Here is a 21,876-nt window from a genome sequence, read left to right as displayed (position 1 = left end):
GATAATGGCAAACCAGTCTCCTCCTTATTTCTAGATGTGTCTAAAGCCTTCAAGGTAGTTTGTCACAGGAAATGTCTACACCAAATGTCCTCATTAGTTCTCTCTCAATCCACCCTTCTATGGTTTAAACGCTACCTACCCAATAGGTGTCAGTCAGTAAAATGGCACTTCACCCTCTTTCCATACATTCCAGTCACCGCTGGTATACCACAAGGCCATATTCTTCGTCCCCTCCAAATCCCACCAATACCCTCCAAACATCCACATAACAAGCTTCCTTAATACAGTTGACAGATGACTCCATGCTCAGGTCCACATCTGACAACATGGAACACCTCCAAAAAATTACTCAGGAAGCTTTAACAGGCACTGAAAAATGACTTTGTAACTCACAACTTATGCTCAATCCTGTAAAACAAATACTATTCCAACCCCCCCCAATTCCTTTCTCATGAAGAAAAAACAAAATTCAAAGCTCTCTGTCTTGCTAATACAGCCATTGAAGTCACTTCTCATAGCAAATTATTAGGGATGATTGTGGATGATAATCTTAAATTCAACCTGCATATACAAAATTGCGTAAGAAAAACTCATCAAAAACCAGGGATGCTTTATAGAAACAAAACATTTCTCACCAACACAACTAAAACTACACTTACCACACCTTATCTCCTCCCAACACTTGTTTATGGTGTTTCCATTCTTACTAAACTTCAATTATCACAAAATTCAAAACTTGAACAATGCCATAACAAAGTTGCTAAATTTGTAGCAAATACCCCTTTCAGAACTCATCACTGTATAGCACTAAAAATCCTAAATTAGTTAGAACTACTCCATCAACTAACATATATAGTCTTACCACCTATAAAATTATCCAGTATCCATCTGCTTGTCCAGCACTAAATAACATTCTACACAACTATGTTCCCAGTCAGACATTACAATCCAATGACCAAAAAAAATACCCTTGTCTCCCCAAAACCTGTAAAATCTGCTGGGCATTGTCTGTACTTGTACCATGTTGCTAAGGCCTGAAACTCCTTACCTGTATCCTTCAGATCAGTACCTTACCTCCCATCTTTCAAACTCATTCTGAAACACTTCCTAGACAAAAGCTGTTTCTGTTCTTGCTCAACACCAGGATAACCTATACCCTAAATGTGAACAAGTACTTATTCATACCTTAAATATCCTTACTCTCCAGTCTTTACTCACTTCCTTACTTATATCAATTTCTCTCCCATGACTTTCTCTCTGACTATAACATAAACCTACTTTTCTCTCAATCTGTATTGCCAATCATGTTTGTATTATACTGACTTACATTTAATTTCTCTATAAACAGGCTAATATTCCTCTAAATATTAAATCACCATCATATAACCTGTATCTATTTTTAAGCAATGTTATCATATTATATCTAATTTGGTATAATTTGTGACAGTCCCTACTCCTGGCCAGTAATCAAGGAGCCTCAATCCTCACCACTGACACCAGTGAGGGATGGCTACAGTATTTTCAGATGCAGCTCTCTGCACCAAGCACACTTTTCCTTAAGAGCACACAGGGAGAACATGCCAGTCCTAGGGCTGGACTCTCTCTCTCTCTAGACCCCAAACAAGACTTCACACTGACCACTATGGAGCTCTGTGTCCCTATTCCAAGCAGTTCACACACACACACACACACACACACACACACACACACACACACACACACACACACACACATACACATACACACACACACACACACACACACACACACACACACACACACACACACACACACACACCTATAAGGTAATTATTCTTCCATGGTCAGCTATTCTAAGGTTCTTACAAGGGTACCCAATTATTCTGAACAAAATTAATACTAGTACAAATGGCAGAGTTTGACCAATGCAGCAAAGCTTTCAGGAGTGACCACAGTGTCATTAAAATAAGCATAGTTACTCTTAAGATGTTACAAGTATTCTTTAAAAGACCAGCCACAATGAAAGGTATAGAAATATTTAATAATAAATAATAAAATAGAAAACATGAGGATAATGAATATCTAGTTACAATAAACACCAGAGTTTCAATCATCACATGAGATATAAAAAAATAACACAGTTGGATAGATTCACACAGATGCAGGAAAAACAGTACTTTACTAATCTCACTATATTTTCCTGACTGACTAAAGAACTACTGTTCCTTAATTAAGTTACTTACTACAGAAAGGCAAGATGAGGTTTGCAGTTATGTGAGATACCTGTGAGAGATCTTTCCTATCAAGTTCTGAAAAACAAAGTGCTGCTGCAAGAGTTATATCATATCTCCCACTAATATCTAAAGAATAATTTTAGTGCTGGTTATAGAATGACATCACATCTGGTCACCTGACTCTGGTATAATACACATCCAGATCTGCTGCAGCATCTGAAAGCTATAAAACAATTTCAAAGACTTCCACCCTGCCAGGTTAGCAACTAGCTCACCCCTGAGGACAACACGTAAGATTGCTAGTCCTGGTTTTACCAGATATTTTTGCCATTTGCTGCAATCAGAACTGTAAGAGAAAATATTTATGGCCTAAACCAACAAATGTCAACCTATTTGTCAAAATTAGTTGAACTGATATTAACCTCTTCCCTTCCAGAATTTTCTGTTAAAACATATACATTTAATTAGTTATAGCAATATTGTCTGACATACATGTATATCTCTTTTCTGTCCAGCAGGACCTACTGTTGATGCATTTTTAAAATAAAGCAACTTTACAAATACATTTTTAATGCAAGCATCTGTACAAATCAGTGTGATAGTTGAATGACATAAAATTATTTACAAACCTCCAGCTAGCTATGCTGGCATATGTTACACATGAACTGCCCTTCTCTCCCTGGCAGAGATGGCACTACCTCATAGCATCACATCTCTCTTCAAAGTGAAGACTCAAGCTAGTTTTCTAAGTGGTCCTGGAAAAACATTGCTTGAGACAAATGGCCCTGTCTGGGAACACATTAACCTATACCCTGTTTTGACAGCCCAACTGCATTGGCATTGCTGACCCCACTATGGTATACTGCACTGTCATGTCATATGCTTGCAACCCTAGTGTCCTCCTTAATAACTTGGCATTTTGCTCACTGGCACAATGTAGCCATGTTAAGGGATTATGGTCTGTAACCACAGTGAATTTCCTTCCATAGAGAGAGGGCTGTAGTTTCTGCAGTGCCCATAATATGGCTTGATATTCTTTTTCTACAGCTGCATAACATTCCTTCCTGGGATGGAGTCTATGGCTGAGATATACAACTGGGTGTTCTTCTCCTCCTGAGGAAACCTTGCTGAGTAAAGCCCGCACTCCATGTTTGAAGCATCCACCTGCACAACAAATTCTTGCTGTAATCTGGACTGGCTAACACTGGGGGTCCTCCCAAAGCCCCTTTAAGCTTTTGAAATGCCTGTTTGCTGGCTAGGGTCCACCTTATCTGGCCATTTCTTCCTTGTCAGGTCTGTGAGCATAGCAGCTATTGTACTATAATTGGGAACAAACTTTCTATAGTGCCCTGCTGTCCTCAAGAATGCCCTCACCTGCTTTTGGTAACATGGGGATGGCCACTCCTAAATAACTTTCACTTTGGCAGGTTCTGTCCTGATCTTACCACTCCCCACTGCATGTCCCAGGTAGGAGACATCTGCCATACCCACCTGACACTTACTTGGCTTAATGGTCAAACCTGCCCTTTGCAGTCTGCCCAGGACCTCCCTATAATGGTAAGGCTACATCATGTTAACATGGTACAATTTGTGCCTCTGCCTCCACCCCAGAAGGTTTACCGTGTAATTAACATCACTGACCTTTCTTACCACTTTGAAGGGTCCCTTCCAAGCTGCCTGCAGCTTATTCTGTCTAACAGGAATGAGCACTATAATCTGCTGTCCCACAGCATACTCTCAGGCTTGAGCATTCATGTCATACCAGAACATTCTCTGCTGTTGGGCTGTTGCCAGGTTCTCCCGAGCCAAGCCCATGAGCTCCTTAATCCTTGTCCTAAGGTTTTGGACATAGGCCACGACAGACTCCTTGTGGGATTTGCACTCACCCTCCCACTCATCATGAATCAGATCTAAATGCCCCCTCACCCTATGCCCATACAGCAACTCAAAGGGTGAGAAACCTGTGGATTCCCGGGGTACCTCTCTGTACAAAAACAGCAGATGGGGCAAATATTTGTCCAACTCTCTCTTAAACTGGTCTGCAAATGCCTGTAGCATGGTCTTTTGTATAGAGTTTAACCTTTCCACAAGACCATTAGTCTGGGAGTGGTAAGGGGTGGTCTTTAGGTGCTTCACCCCACAGCACTTCCACAAACAAGCCAGCAGGTCTAACATGAAATTGGCACCTCTGTCAGTCAGTATTTCTCTCAGGAAATCTACCCTGCTGAAAATCTCTAACAAAGCATTTGCCACCTTTGCTGCCTCAATGGAGGGCAGAGACACCACTTCAGGGTATCTAGTAGCACAATCTTCTACCACCAGGATATACTTCTTCCCTGTTGAACTTGGGGTACTCAGACACCCCACAATATCTATAACTACCATCTGAAATGGCTCTTCAATCACAGGTAAAGGCATCAAATGAGCTTTCACCTCATCTCCTGCCATGCCTACCTTTTGGCACGGCTCACAGGTCCTGCAGTACCCTGTTACATCCATTGCAATCCCAGACCAATAAAAGTTCTGCATAATATGTCTCTTGGTGTGCTTTATGCCCTTACAACCTGCAAAAGTAATGTCATAGGCTAAGGCTAGAAGTGCCAGATGGTAGGCTCTGAACACTACCAACTGCTATCTTACCTCACCCTCTAGCCCTTCCTCAGGGGTCCATTCTCTATACAATAACCTTTTGTTCCAGTATACAGACTCTCCTTTTCCTTGAGAATCAGGTGCCTCCTTAGCTACTTCCCTCATGCGTCATAAGGTAGGGTCCGAAAGCTGAGCTTGTCTCAACTCTGCCTTTGTGACCCTTCTTTGCTCCTTTTCTACAGGAAGCCTGGTATCTTCTGAAAGCGGTGCCTCACTGTCAAACTGGGTACTACTACTCACCTTTGACCTTGCAGTCACCCTGTCCATGGGAACACCAGTACCTACCAGCAGCTTTGACTCACTTTCAGGCTTACTGCTACAAGGTAGCTCCCTCCCTGAAATAGTCACATCACCAGCCCCAACTTCAGGTGTGGGGTCTCTCTGGGTCTCCTCCAGGCTACCAGACCCACATGCCTGTCTCCATGCCTGACCGCATGTAACTGCATGTAGACAAGGTACTGCATTACCACAATCATTCCCTATCAAGACATCTGCAGGGATATCCTCAAACACAGCTACCTGCTTGCTTCTTTTTCCACCCTCCAAATCAATGTGAACCCTGGCCAAAGGTATTTGGAAAGGGGTCCCTCCTAAAGCTCTGACTGGAGTGGACTGCTCAAACAAATACTGCTCCTCTTTAACCACTGCAGGCTTCACAGTGGTTATCTAAGAGGCTCTGCCTCTCTTAGCAGTGGCCTGTCTTCCATCCACTAAGATAGGATACAAACTTCAGTGATAGTTTGGTACACCCTGTTGTCTCTAGCCAACTTAAAACTGGCATGCCATTATTTCCACTTGCTGGCTCCCTCACCTTTTTGTTCCCTACCTTCTTCAGTGGACATTTGCATGCTACATGGCCCTTCTGGTTACATTTAAAACATTGAACCCTTGATCCTGGCCATATACCTGAAATAATGGCTTCCTCTTACTTGTGGACTATATTGGGGTGGTTTAGGCTGCCCACCATGGGTTCCCTTATATCCATGTGCAGCACTGGTTATCTCCTTTTTGTGCAGTGGTGCCCTGCTTGCTTAGTAGAGATCCCCTTTTCACCCCAGCTCATCTGCAGAGTTACACTTGCGCTCTGCCAACCAGATGGTCATTTCCTTAGGCAAAGTGATAAGGGCTTGTTCCCTCATCAAAAGATCTGCTAGCCTTTCAAAAGTGGTGACCTGACACCCACTCACCCACCTATGAAAACAAGTGCTTAACTCAGCAATATAATCCCATACACTTTCATCTGCCTGCATCTATGCTCACATATTTTTTTTTCTGTACGCTTCATATGTTAACTTATAACATTCTAATAAACATTGTTTAACTTTATCATAGTTTAAGCAATCAGTATCAGACAATTTATAAACAGCAGTTATAGCTTTACCATGGAGTAAGGGAGTCAGGAACTGTACCCAGAGCCCTTAGTCAACATTATACTGTTTACATACTCTTTCAAATATATGAATAAAACTATCAAAATTATCACCATCTGTAAACTGTGGAAGAAATTTACCGACCTTTATTGCTTCTGGGGTTCAGTTATTCCCTTCCACATTACCTCCATGACACTTATGATGAGTCAGCATCTCCCACTTGTGTTGGCGCTATATTCTCCTTTTTTACAGCCTTCAAATGCCACAGCCTCTCATTCTCTTTGACCTCCAAACACTGAGGTCTCTCTGCTGATTCTATTTCCAAATGTTTGGCATGTAGTTCAAGTCTCTTTAAGTCCAGATGTTTTTTAAGTCCTCCAAGGAAAATGTGGACTGCCTGTTTCTGAAGGCTGCACATCCCCATCACCAAACTGGTTGTCTTCCTGGTTGCTGGTCTGTGCTGCAGCTGTGATTAAGGCAGCAATAATTTCCACTTTAGTCAGGTTGGAATGCACTAGTCATTTGGCTTTGCACATACTTAGCCAACTAGTTATTTGTCATCTTGCCATCATCCTCTGCTGACATCTTTGCCTGCTTTCCCTGACTAGACTAAACTAAACTAAACTAACAAAAATAAATAAAACTGTTGTGAAAATGAAACTGTGTATGTTTACCTTGTGGCTGCTGGGAGTACACACACCTTCAGTGACAACTGCCTAAAAACTACTGAAGTTCAATTAATATCCCACACAACTGTCACCAAATACGTGATGATCCATACTCTGGGCCAGTAATAAAGAAGCCTCAACCCTCACCACTGACAGTGGTGAGGAATGGCCACTAGGAACAAAAATGGATACACACAGTATTTTCAGATGCAGCTCTCTGCACCAAGCACAATTTCCCTTAAGATCACACAGGGAGCACACTCCAGACCTCTAGACCTAGGGCTGGACTCTTTCTCTCTCTCTTCAGGCCTCAAACAAAACTCCACACTGACCATGTTGGAGTTCTGTGTTCCTGTTCCAAGTAGCTGACACACACTTGGATATTTGATTTTCACACACACACACATACACACACACATACACACACACACACACACACACACACACACACACACACACACACACACACACACCTGGGTAAGGCTGGCACAGATTTACCAGCTGTGCCCCCTCTGCCCAGACTATATGGTAATTAAGCTGCCACCAGTCAGCTACTCTAAGGATCATACAAGGGTATCAAATTATACTTAGTAAAATTAATAGTAATACAAATGGTAGAGTTTGACCAGTGCAGCAAGACTTTCAGGAGCAGCCACAGTGTCAGTAAAATAGGCATAAGTACTCTTAAGATGTTACAAGTATTCTCTAAAAGACCAGCCATGATGAAAGTTATACAAATATTTAATAATAAATAATAAAATAAAACACATGAGAATACTGAGTATCTACTTATAATAAACACAAGAGTTTCAATCACAGGTGATATAAAAAATAACACAGTTGGATAGTTTCACACAGATGCAGGAAAACAATACTTAACTAGTCTCACTATATTTTCCTGATGGATTAAAAAATGACTGTTCCCCATCAAAGTTACTTACTACAGCAAGGCAAGATGAGGTGTTGACTTGCTTACTACAGCAAGGCAAGATGAGGTATGAGGTTGTGTGAGATATCTGTGAGAGATATTTCCTGTCAGGTTCCAAAAAACAAAGTGCTGCTGTGAGAGTTCCATCATTTCTCTTACTAATATCTAAAGAATCATTTCAGTGTTGGTTATAGAATGACATCACATCTAGTCACCTGACTCTCATACAATACACACCCAGAACTTTGCTAAGATCCATTGCAGCATCTGAAAGCTATAAAACAATTTCAAAAACTTCCACCTTTCATGGGTAGCAATTAGTTCACCTCTAAGGACAATGCAGTAAGATTTCTAGTCTTGGTTTTCTCAGACATTTTTCTCTCTGGCTGCAATCAGACCTGTAAGATAAAATCCTCATGGCCTAAACCAACCCATTTAATTTTCAACCTATTTTTCAAAATTAGCCAGACTGAAATTAACCTCTTCCCTTCCAGAATTATCTGTTAAAACATATATATTTAATCAGTTATAATAATACTGTCTGACATACATGTATATCTCTTTTCTGCCCAGCAGGACCCACTGTTGATGCATTTTTAACACAAGCATCTGTAGAAATCAGTGTTGTAGTCAAATTACATAAATTTATTTACAAAACTCCAACTAGCTATGCTGGCATATGTTACACATGCACTGCCCTCCTTTGGCTAGCACAGATGACACTTCCTCATATCATCACACAATTATTTAAACTGTAGATGTTTCTAGTATTATTTTTGAAGAGTGTAAAATTATTGTTCTTAAAAAAGTTTTCTAATACTTTGGAGTTTTATTCCCTGGACCTCCACTGAAAATAGGTTCCTACCCAGTCAGACTTTCCTGGTAATCAAATGTCAGTAAAATAAATAAATAAGTAGTTGACCTTTAGAAGAACAAATGAAAAAAATCAGCCATCAGAATCTCAGTAATGCTTGAGAGTCAGAGTTTGTACAACTTTGGGCAAGGAAAATGCTCCCGCCCTATGAAAATAGTTAAGTAGCAGAGGTTTAAGGAGTGAAAACCTCCCCACATGGGGTGTAGTGGGACTTACAGGATGCAAAAACATTGTTTCTACATTTTTGTCTTTTGAGGTTTTATTACTGAGCAATTTTGTTTAAAAGTTATTGTTGAGCAATTTTGTTCATCTGAAAATTCTTTTTATTCATAGGTCCATAGGTTCATAAAAGTATACCTGGCTAACCACCACAAGGGCCTTTATAAGTCTGGCATTGCATCCCAAACTTATCTGACAAGTTTAGTAACCCTAACTTTATTTTAAGGGGTATATGTAGGGTTGGGCTTTGTAGTCAAGTATTTACAGGATACATTTGTCCATTAGGGACATAAGTGCCAGCCCAGAGAGGAATTTCTAATTCCCCATCCACTGGTCTAAACTACCCTTGAACTGGGTCAGGAAGGAGCTCTGTCTCACATGAATAGGAGGCCTGTTTCAGGGAAGTGGTTATTCTCTGAGACACATACCTGTCCATCCAACATATTTTATTTATGTTATAAAAAAGGTTTAAGTCCCTAGACTGAGTAATTCTGATGCTATCTCAGAGCAGGATGCAAGAATGTCTTATATGTGAGGCATGCATCACTCCTCAACAGTCCGTATGAGACTGAGTAAAGTGGATAGGGCACTGATGAGGCAGCTGCATGTGTTTTTTTATGTCCATATCCTTTTTATGAGGAACCTTTGTGAACATTCCTGTTGTTGCATGTGTCCATTCAGGAACATACCGAAGGGGATGTAGTACTCAATGATTTGTCTGATGAGGGTCAAATACAGCAGAATGATGACTTCCATGGATGTAGATGCCATAACCTTGCATAGAACTTGCACAACATAGAAAGATTTCCTTACTACCAAAGACACATCATGGTCAAAAGCTAGATAACTGACTACATGTGTCCCAAGATCCCTGACTATAGCATCTACTCTTAGGGGACTGTTTTCAATGAGGTGGTTTCCAAGGATAGCTGACTTACCAAAGGATACTATTATGCATTTCTTGGCACTGAGTTTTAGACCATGGCTCTGACACCAGATGTTTGTCAGATTCAGCCTTTCTTGAGGGATATTAGTGTCTTGAGAGGATTGTTTGACTGCACCTAGTTTGTGATCATCTACAACCTGGTCAGCCAGAGTCCCCTGACATTTATTTTAATTATTATTTATTGCATTTGTTACCAGGATAGTTCAACTGGGCAGAAAGCTACCTCTTTTCAATTGAGACCTAATGAGAAAAGCTCCAGAAAATTACATTAAATAAAGGACATCGTAAACAGAGGTTTGAAAGTAATCAACAAATGTACTGCATTTAAACAGAATATCATTAATTAATAGTAGCATCATGTAAAAACTATAAACATATTTGGAATGTAACTTGATAAAAGGAGAGAAAGGAAGGAAAATGGGGGATTAGTATTAAGGGGTGAGAGACAATGTTTTAGGATAGGTAGAATGAAGACAATGGAAAAGACAAGGGGAGATTTGGGATCAATAGCTAAGGATATGGTGCTTGGAAAGAAAAACTGAAAGTAAAGGCCACGACATTTATCATCCAGGAATTGTGCATGTACAGAGCCAGGTATCTTTTAGGTATTCTCTTGTTCCTGAAAAGAATTGGTGTATACTGTGTTTCTTAGAGTGCTAGAAGGGAGTTCCAAATTCTGTAGAGGAAAGATGAGTACAGAATCACCAGCCGAGTTCTTAGCTTTTGTAATTGTTAATAGCATTTTGTCAGTGGATCTCAGCTGTCTACTTGGGTTATAAAGTTAGAGAATATTTTTCAAACTAGAATATTTGTCTGGATAATAGATGCGTTTATGGGAAGTGACTACTTTGGAAATGTAAGGTAATGCCTTAGCTGTAATCACTGAAGATTTTTAAGGACAGACAATGATGTGTCCTATAAGGATGACTGATGACAAATGTTTGCTACCTTATTGTTCCAGGAGTGAGAATTAAATGTACTGTAGATTAATCAAAATGCGAGCAGCATAAAGCAGTGTAGGGATAAGAAGGGCTTGAGCAACACTGTTTGTGACATTATCTGCAGGATATTGTTTGACTTTATAGAGAGAACCTAGCTTTTCATGGGTGTTTTATAATGCTTGTTTTATGTGATGATCAAATTTTAAACTTTCATTAATACTGATTCCTAAAACTTAGTTTGAATTGCTAGTTCTATGGCATTGTTGCCTCACAGCAAGATGTTCTCTGGTTTGATTCTTGGCTGGGGTGCCTTCTGTGTGGAGTCCGCATGTCCTCCCAGCATTCATGTGGGTTTTCTCTGAGTGCTCTGGTTTCCTCCCATGTTACAAAGATGTGCATCTGGAGTGTTTCTCCCCGGGCCTCTGCTAAAAATTTACTTTGTTCCAAGTCGAACTTTCCCAGTAAACAAATGTTAAATAAATAAATGGTGGTGTTATTACAAGAAGTAATATTAAAATTATTTTTGTAGTCATTTGGATGCTTTGGGGTAAGTAGGATCAGTTTTTTTTTTTTTTAGGATTAAGGAGCAATTGTATATTATACAGCCAGTCCTCTATGGTAAAGAAAGACTCTTAGGTCAGTTGTTTTAATTTATATATGCTTTTAGCAGAACAAATGATTGTTGAATCATCTGCATACTATATGATGATGGCTTGTTTAGAAGCTAGGTGGAGATCATTAGTGAATATGCTGAACAATAAGGGATTTAAATTGGATTCTTGAGGGACACCCACTATAATGGTAAGGAAAGAGTGGATGTCATTTTGCCATTTTACTGCCTGTTGCCTATTTAAGATGTAGCCGGAAAACCAAAATAGTGAAGGTTTATGTATTCCTAGGCAAGCTAGTTATTGAAACAATTTCTAGTTGACTACTATGTTGAAAGATTTTGATAAATCTAGGAAGAGAGTTGAGACTAAGTTCACAGAGTTTCACTATTGGTTACCAGATGTTATAAAACTGAGAAGAGCTGTACCTGTACTATGAAAATAATAGAAACCATGCTGTGTTGGTGAAAGGAGGCTGCTGTCAGTTAGAAGGCTGAGGAGTTGAGACTGGGTGCACTTCTCTAGAATTTTTGTGAGTGGAGACAGTATAGCTATAGGCCTGAAGTTTGAGCCCTCATTTGAGTTTCCATATTTATGGAGAGGAAAAATGTAAAATCTTTTCCATAGGGTTGGGACATAGCTTTTGGTAATGGAGTAATTGATTAGGATAGACATAGGAAAAGGTATGGCATCAGCAGCAATATTTAAGTATTCAGAGGGTATATTATCAGGGGCAAGGGTGGTAGGTTTTAAGGTTAATAATAGCTTTTTGACTGTAGAAATTGAGACTATTCTTTAGGGGGTTAAATTCAGAGAAGTAGATGCCAAAAGGAGACTGAGTACTGAACCCTCAGGAACTCTGCTACTGACTTGTCCCTTTATGGATGTGGACTCCCCTATCCTAACTAATTAGGTCCATCTGAGAGCTAACTGGCTATTTAGTGAGTGATACAGAGGTTTGTACCTAATTCTCTGAGGCTAGCTACAATGCCAGTGTGAGCTGCTGTTTCAAAGGCTTGGCCAATTCAAAATATGCAGTATGCACCATTTTGCCATTTTCTGTTGCTTTGGTAATGTTTTCAAAAAAGTCCACTAGGTTGAGCAGGTATGATATGCCCTTGACAAAACCAAACTGGGTTGAATCTAGTGCTGTAAATTTTGTATGTCACTATTAATCATTTCCATGATTATTCTTTCCATGGCTTTGCACATGAGTTTAGTCAGGCTTATGGGTCTGTAGGTTTGGGGACAGTAAATGGCCACCCTTGTGTAAAGGGATAATAATTGCAGTACTCCATTTGTGTGGCACAAAGCCTGCCTGGGGGCTGCAGTTAAATAGTGACTCTAATGGTCCTGATAAGTCATAATTCTTGCTATTTAGGAGGCATCCAGGAACATTTTCAGGGCCCACTGAAACTGTATTCTTGGAAGTGCAGAATGTGCTGAGGAACTGATCCCTAGTGATAGTTAGTGGGGGTTATATTCAATGGCATTTCCTGAGGAATGGCGGTGGGTGGTAAAATTGGAGCTGAGTTTGTCAGCCAGGAGATTTGCTATATTTTTTGGCTCGGTGTTGGTGGTTACTGTACAATTAGTTCTGCACATTGTTGTTTGTTACCTTTTAAATTTTCAGATATAACTAAAGAAAGCCTTGAGGTTGTCCTTCTCCCTAGGCAACTAATCTTCACCTCAAATTTAGCTTTAGTGAACATTATTTCTCCTCTTGCTTTCTTGTTTAGATTTATGAGGGAGTTGTTTATCCTACTTTGTGATGCACTTCCTAATTGCTGCAATGGCATTCTTCCTTTTGTTATACAACTTAATGATGTTGGAATTCCACCAGGATGATTAGTGTTTTATTTATTTATTTATTTTTTGCTTAGTTTTGGTGGACACATCTGTCTCAATGAATTAATTAATATGATTGCAAAGATCCTTGTGAGCAATTCTACATAAGCAGCTGTGTTCTTAGGGTTTGGAAGGGCCTGAAACTTTGTCAGGCTATCACTTAATAGTAGGTAGCTTGCCTTAAAATAGTTCCTAAATGTTCCAGGGTTAGCAGGCATCCTGGGTTTTATTTTTGTGAGTAAAGATAGCTTTATGGTCCAAAGTTACAAGCAAGAATATTACTTGAGGATTATATGGGGCAGTATAGTGTTCGCCCATGTTAGTGAGGACCAGATACTGTATGTTTGCACCCCAGTGGATGTAGAGACCATCTTTTTATTGGGTCTATATTATAACAATGAAAGTTCAAAATTGAGAACGCTCTAAATATCAAAAATTCTAGACCTCAAACTCACTATTGTGGGGGGCTGTGCCCCCATACCCCCCACTAAATATATATACCAACTCTGAGATCGCACTACAGTAAGGAAAGGGTAAATATTCTGATTTTCACTGTACTGTGATCTCACAAAAAGCACTTTGAGGTCCGGCATTTTCAATATTTGGAGCATTCACAATTTTAAACTTTTGTTGTTATAATATAGACCCATTATTAATAAAGTCCTGGAATCTCTAGGTCTGCACATTTGGAGTTGTGTATGATTTACAGTTTATAGTAGGGAGTTAAAGTCACCCATGAACAGGGGTGTAGCCATAAATCTACATTTTGTACTGAAACCTCATGTTGTTGCCCATACTACCCACTTAGTATTTTAAAAATGTCCTCAATCCTCAAAGTGCTACCCTCAATACATATAGGAAGGTGACATATTATTTTCAACTGTTACCGTTTATTCCCATAAAAACTGTTTTTAGAGCTGTATTTCTTTTACACAAGCATTTTTGTATATTTCTGTACTATAAATATTCATTAGTGCAATTCTAAACATTCTGTTATATTTGAGTGTTGAATTTTCCAACAGATGCTCAGAAAAAAATGTACTCATTTGAGTACACTGAGTATGCCTAGCTACACCCTTGCCCATGAATATGGTGTTGGGTTGAATGGTGAGAGATTCCAGTATGTTTACGTATGTGTTATGGGTTTCATGGGTCATAGATGGGAACCTATTGCTTGCAAGGATAAGGTATAGGACTTTTCTTATGGTAATCTGGACATAGAGACGTTCAGAGTCATCATCCTGTTTGAGCAGCCTTGAAATATGATTGTTTTTGATGTAAATTGAAACACCTCCACCCTTGGTCTCTACCTGTGCTGTAGCTGAAATAAATGTGTGGAAGGCATTGTAGCCCTGCACTACTGGGGTGCTCTCTGTGGCTTTAAAGCACATCTCAATAATTTCACAAACATCTGCATTCCCTAAGATCAGGACAACTTGTAGGGATTGGAGTTCCGGTTGGCACTCCTGGCATTGAGCATTAACACCTTTAGATTTTTTATGGTTCGCTTTGTCACTTCGGAAGGTTTGTCATTTTGGCATGGCTTAAAAATGGCACAATAAGGAGGATAATGTTTTTGCAGATATTGGAAACCAAAAGGGGACAAGTGCAGACCATCCCTGGCAAAACAGCATGGTCTGTTGACCATATCCTCCCCATGCTAGCAAATATTTTACCTACTTGGAGCAATACCAAAATGTAAGCCAATTATTAAAGTCAAATATCTTCTGTTTATATTGTTTTACTGTTTATTTTCCTGAATGGAATCCTAAAATAATATGAACTTGATGTCAACCTATATGTATCTGCATATAGTATTTCAAAAAGTGGCTATTCAAACTCTTCCTTCAGTGAAGATGGTCTTAAGTAAAAGGAAAGCCATCCACAACCCCTTTTCCCATTTTGAAGATGGGGTTGGGGTGTCACTTCAGCAGTGACAGTCATCTCAAGCCAAGGTTTTATACCGCCAGGTGGCTAGCCTTGCCATGGTAGTTCATGTACCACACACTCACACACACACTCTCTCCTATAGCCAGTTTAAAGTGTCCAATCCACCTACTGCATGTCTTTGGAATGTGGGAGGAAACCAGAGCACCTGGATAAAACACATGACCCAACCAAAAAAAAATATATATATATATAATTGTAAACTAATCCGACAAAAAACAAAGTAAATTGTCCAGGTACCACAATCATAAAAAGAATAATCCACTTTATTGTAAAAATTTTTTTTAGGATGTAATGAAGTGATATTTTGATACTGTTTCTTTAAAATTTTAATTAATGTTAATTGTGTTTTATATAAAAGACTAGTAACACATGGAAGGAGTATCTGAGGAAGTCTTGTGGCTAAGACGAAAGCACTTATGGTGGTTGCTCCTGTGATTATTACAATAAAGTGGATTATTCGTTTTATGACTGTGGTACCTGGACAATTTACTTTGTTTTAAAACACACATGACCACAGGGAGGACATGTAGACTCCACACAGAAGGCAGCCCAGCCAAGAATCAAACCATAGAACTTCTCGCTGTGAGGTGACAGTGCTAACTGATGCACTACCGTGGCCACCTATAAGTAAAAAAATAATCAAAATGTAAGTATTTCACATTTTCTAAAGGTGTACAACCTGGTAGAATATATGAATATATATATATATATATATATATACATATATATATATATATATATATATAGATATATATCGATATATAGATATATATATAGATATATATATATAGATATATATAGATATATATATATATATGTATATATATATATATATTTATAGATATTGGAAGTGTGTGGTGTAGCCTTCCCCTAAGTGGCACCCACTGGGTTGCCTGTATGTAAAAGTGCCAACAATTTGTAATAGCATATCTGATTAAGGAAAAAAATGCATATATTTGGATTAATGATATATTGTGCTTCAGTATGTGACTAGTCTCTGTCAAGTCTGATACCCTATTATGAATCTGGAGAAAATCACACCTTTCTCAGTTTTATATATATTACTTGTGTCTACTCTATACGAAAGCCAATTAGGGATAGAGTCAGGCGGTCTTGGCTATTCCCCAATTTTGCACCACTCAACAACAAACTGAGGTGAAACAAAAAAGTTGAGTAATCTGTCTGCCGGCACTCTTATACCTCTAAATCTTAGGAGCCAACCAGGTCCACCCTTCAATTCATCACTGAGTACCTGAAAAATAAAAAGGACTTCTGTTTTTAAAAAGGTATTGAAAGTGTAGCATGCTATAACTTATACCACACATGAAGAGATGAAATGCTTCAGTACCACAGAAAAGCAGTACCAAAATTAATTTTTGGACGGACATTACAGAAATGAGTGCCAGTCCTGCACTAACAATCATTCCGTATTTCCAGATCATGCCTTCTAACACCTTCAGCCTAGGGAAGCTGTTCCCCCTGACCCATGCTTGCTACACTATTGTTTTTTCGTGCTTTACTAGTACCAATTTTGCTTCAACCTCTTTGTCTAAAATACAATGCCTGATGTATATTATAAAGGCAGAAAACATAATGCTAAAATTAGCACCTTTGCAGCCCATCACAAACCAAACCAAACATCACTGCCATCACAGAATCCTGGCTCAAATCCAACAACCCATTCACCCATCATTTCTTCCCTGACTATGAGTACTATTTTGTTGCAAGACCTGGACTCAAAAAGGGGGGGGGCATGTCAATATACATATTCACACACAAGCCAAGACCACTTCTGACTCTATCCCTAATTGGTTTCTTCTTACCACCAACAAATTGACTTCAACTTTATCCAACATGTAACCCATCTCACACAGTCCAACTTAAAATCTTTAAAACAGTCAGCTATAGACTTAGCAATTACAATTCATCTACCACATCTCCAATAACTACACATCCAAAGGCATTCGGTGACTGCTGTCCAACAGACTTCTACATGCAAACTACCCCCCTAAGTATTTATCATTCAGAAACAAATCTCAACCTAACATAAACAAGCTCTAATCACACCTTTCCTCTTTAAACTGGTCATCAGTACCTGACTTAATAGAGCCACACCAAGCTGCTGAAGCTGTTGCCAGTATGCTCAAACATAATTCAAGCACAGTTTCCCCAGTAATTGCAAGACTTTACAAACCAACAACTATTAGTGCTTAACAAACGCACTTGAAGCCCTCCCAAAACTGAAGAGACAACACTTGTCATGAAGGATTGTAAATTAGCCAGTCTTGCAAAACAAGTAAAAAAACGTGGCACAAGAACTTTTTTCAAATCCAAATAATATGCCCCAATCAACCAAACAAAACCTTTGTGGAAAGAAGTTAATCACCTAACTAGCCGACATGTGCAGTCATCACAACATGAGTGTGGATCCACACTTCTCCCCAATAGACAACTAACCCAAATATACATGCTAGCATATATGTCTTTGAACTTGTTGACTGCACAACTCTCATAAACCACATGCTGGAACGGAGCATAAACCCAGAAGCCACAGCCTGGTTCCAATTTAACTCTCTAAGCAACACTTCTCACCCATCCCTTGTTTTTCAGTCATCAACCCCCTTTTTTTTCTGTTTTGCTTTGGTGTGTGTGTGTGTGTGTGTGTGTGTGTGTGTGTGTGTGTGTGTGTCTGTCAATAATATCTATCTAAATATAGATATAGATATAGATACTGATATTGATATAGATATTGATATATATTAGATATAGATACTGATATAGATTAGATACAGATATAAATATTATGTATGGTTTAATATATAATAGCTTCATGATATCAACTGTGTTTACACAATCCTGCAACTGTGCTATGTAACTGTATTACAGCTCCTGTTTGAATTGATTCTCCTTAACTTATGTTGCTTTTCTCTGCATTACATTTGCATTATTTTCTTTATTACTCAGTACTTTGGGGCTAAGACTGAAATTAGTCCATTAAAATCAGTGTTCGACCCTGATGAACAAGTTGAAATAAAATAAAATAATTATTAATGAGAAATATTAAGGGGACAGGAGTACAAGACTAATAAAACTTTTTGCAGTAAGTTCCTACTACACATTCAAAAATATTTAAATGAAATAAAAAGCCTCTAAACATTAGCATGGGAAATATAAAAAGCAAATATTAATTAAGCATATTTTGGCCATTTGGTGAATGAGGTTCTAAAACTGTTTCATGGACAATGGCTCATAGCTTCACAAATGTCTGTTTGTAGTTTAGATAAGTAGTGTTAACATAATGGTTAAGAAATTTACCTTACAGATACAAGGTATAGGGTTTGATTCTCACCTTTGAGAAGGAAATTGGGTAGATTTAAAATGGCCTACCAGGCCAGTTAACCTAATACCTACACAGGAATCATTGATGTTAGCATATATAGAAGAACTGTGCAAGTGACTAGCCCAGACCAATAACTTAGATGTTAAGGTGCAGGATTACCAACCGGAAGCTCTGTGCTCAAAACCTGGTTGGGGTACAAATGGGCAGCAGTGGTGTCTACATGGAAAAAAAGCCTGGTAATCTGTTTCTGTAATATGCCATGAGAATTCAATAGGGGCCTACCCAGAGAGTTTGCATGAGTCTGTTTTGACATGAGAGCCTCAAATTACTAATCATTCTGACCATATTAAAGAATCAAAGCTGACATGCATTTGAATATATATTAAAGTCAAAGTCAAAGTAAACTTTATTGTCGATCAGATATACACAGCAATGCAAGCTGAATGAAATTACGTTGCTTTGGTCCAAGTGCAAGACATAACAAAGAACACATAGTTTGACTTACAGTAAGATTAATGCACATACAGTAATAATTAAAATATTAACAACACAGTAAATTACCACAATTGGACAGGAAGATATTAGACAGTATTATACTAGTTGGTATTGCAAGACTATGCACACATTACTTATACATTATTAACAGCTGTGAGTTGGGAAAATGGTTAAAGTGTTTGATTCACAGATTCAAGGTACAGTGTTTGATTACAAACATTTGGGAGGGAAATTGGCTAGTCTTAGAATGGCACATTAAGGCAGCTAGTCTAGCAATTGGCTATGAACCTATCTTCTTCTTCTTCTTTTGGCTGCGCCCGTTAGGGGTCGCCACAGCGGATCAACTGTTTCCATTTCTTCCTGTCCTCTGCATCTTGCTCTGTCACACCAACCACCTGTATGCCCTCTCTCACCACATCCATAAACCTTATCTTAGGCTTTCCTCTTTTCCTGTTACCTGGCAGCATCATCCTTAGCATCTTTTTCCCAATATACTCTGCATCCCTCCTCAGCATATGTCCAAACCAATATAATCTTGCCTCTCTGGCTTTGTCTCCAAACCTTCCGACCTGGACTGACCCTCTAATAAACTTATTCCTAATCTTGTCCATCCTCGTCACACCCAGTGAAAATCTTAACATCTTCAACTCTGCCACGTCAAGCTCTGACTCCTGCCTTTTTGTCTATGCCACTATCTCCAACCCATATAACATACTGGTCTCACTACCCTCTTGTAGACCTTCCCTTTCACTCTTACTGGTACTCATCTGTCACAAATCACTCCTGACACTCTTCTCCACCCACTCCATCCTGCCTGTACTCTCTTCTTCACCTCTCTTCCACACTCCCCATTACTCTGAACAGTTGATCCCAAGTATTTAAACTCATCCACTTTTGCCACTTCTACTCCCTGCATCCTCACCATTCCTCTGTCCTCCCTCTCATTCACACACATATATTCTGTCTTAGTCCTGCTGACCTTCATTCCTGTTCTCTCTAGAGCATATCTCCACCTCTCCAGGGTTTCCTCCTCCTGTTCCCTACTCTCACTGCAGATCACAATGTCATCTGCAGACATCATAGTCCATGGGGACTCCTGTCTGATCTCGTCTGTCAACCTGTCCATCACCACTGCAAATAAGAAAGGGCTCAGAGATTATCCTTGATGTAATCCCACCTCCACCTTAAACGGATCTGTCACTCCCACTGCAGACCTCACCACTGTCACACTACCCTCGTACATATCCTGCACCACTCTTACATACTGCTCTAACACTCCCGACTTCCTCATACAATACCACAACTCCTCTCTAGGCACCCTGTCATATGTTTTCTCTAAGTCCACAAAGACACAATGCAACTCCTTCTGACCTTCTCTATACTTCTCCATCAACACTCTCAGAGCAAACATCACATCTGTAGTGCTCTTTCCTGGCATGAAATCATACTGCTGATCACTAATCATCACCTCCCTTCTTAACCTATCTTCCACTACTCTTTCCCATAAATTCATGCTGTGACTGATAAGTTTTATCCCTCTGTAATTACTACAGCTCTGCACATCACCCTTATTCTTAAAAATTGGTACCAAAACACTTTTTCTCCATTCCTCAGGCATCTTCTCACTTTCCAAGATTTCATTAAACAATATAGTTAAAAACTCAACTGCCATTTCACCTAAACACCTCCATGCTTCCACAGGTTTGTCATCTGGACCAACAGCCTTTCTGTTCTTCATTCTCTTCATAGCTATCCTTACTTCCTCCTTGCTAATCCACTGCACATCATGATTCACTATCCGCACATCATCCAACCTTCTCTCCCTCTTGTTCTCTTCATTCATCAGCCCCCTCAAAGTACTCTTTCCATCTGCTCAACACACTCTCCTTATTTGTGAGTATGTTTCCCTCAGTATCCTTTATCACCCTTACCTGCTGCACATCTTTCCTAGCTCGGTCCCTCTGTCTAGCCAATCGGTACAGGTCCTTTTCTCCCTCTTTAGTGTCCAACCTTTCATACAACTCTTCATATGCCTTATCTTTAGCCTTCACCACCTCTCTCTTTGCCATGCACCTCATCTCCTTATACTCCTGTCTACTTTCTTCATCTCTCTGACAATCCCACTTCTTCTGTGCAAACCTCTTTCTCTGTATACTCTCCTGTACTTCTTCATTCCACCACCAGGTCTCCTTGTCCTCCTTCCTCTTTCCAGATGTCAGCCTAGGCACCCTTCTAGCCATCTCTTTTACCAGCTCTGCTGCAGTTACCCAGCTATTTGGTAACTCTTCACTGCCACCCAGTACCTGTCTTAATTCTTCCCTGAACTCCATCTCACAATTACCCTTTTTCAATTTCCACCATTTGATCCTTGGTGCTGCCCTCACACTTATCCTCCTCTTCTTGATCACCAATGTCATCCTACAAACCACCATCCTATGCTGCCTAACTACACTTTCCCCTGCCACAGCTTTACAGTCTCCAATCTCCTTCAGACTGGCCCTTCTACATAAGATATAATCCATCTGTGTGCATCTTCCTCCAGTCTTATATATCACCCTATGCTCCTCCCTCTTGTTAAAATACGTATTCACCACAGCCATGTCCATCCTTTTCCCAAAATCCACTAACATCTGACCTTCTACATTCCTTTGCTTAACACCATACCTACCCATCACTTCCTCATCCCCTCTGTTCCCTTCTCCAACATGCCCAATGAAATCTACTCCAATCACCAGTCTCTCACCCTTGGGTACAGTCATCACCACTTCATCCAACTCACTCCAAAATTTTTCTTTCTCATCCATTGCATACCCAACTTGTGGCTATG

This window comes from Protopterus annectens, chromosome 8.part0 (assembly GCF_019279795.1).
Source record: "Protopterus annectens isolate FY-2018-M chromosome 8.part0, PAN1.0, whole genome shotgun sequence".
In the NCBI taxonomy this organism is placed as follows: domain Eukaryota; kingdom Metazoa; phylum Chordata; order Ceratodontiformes; family Protopteridae; genus Protopterus; species Protopterus annectens.
Note: the sequence above shows the minus strand (reverse complement) of the source record.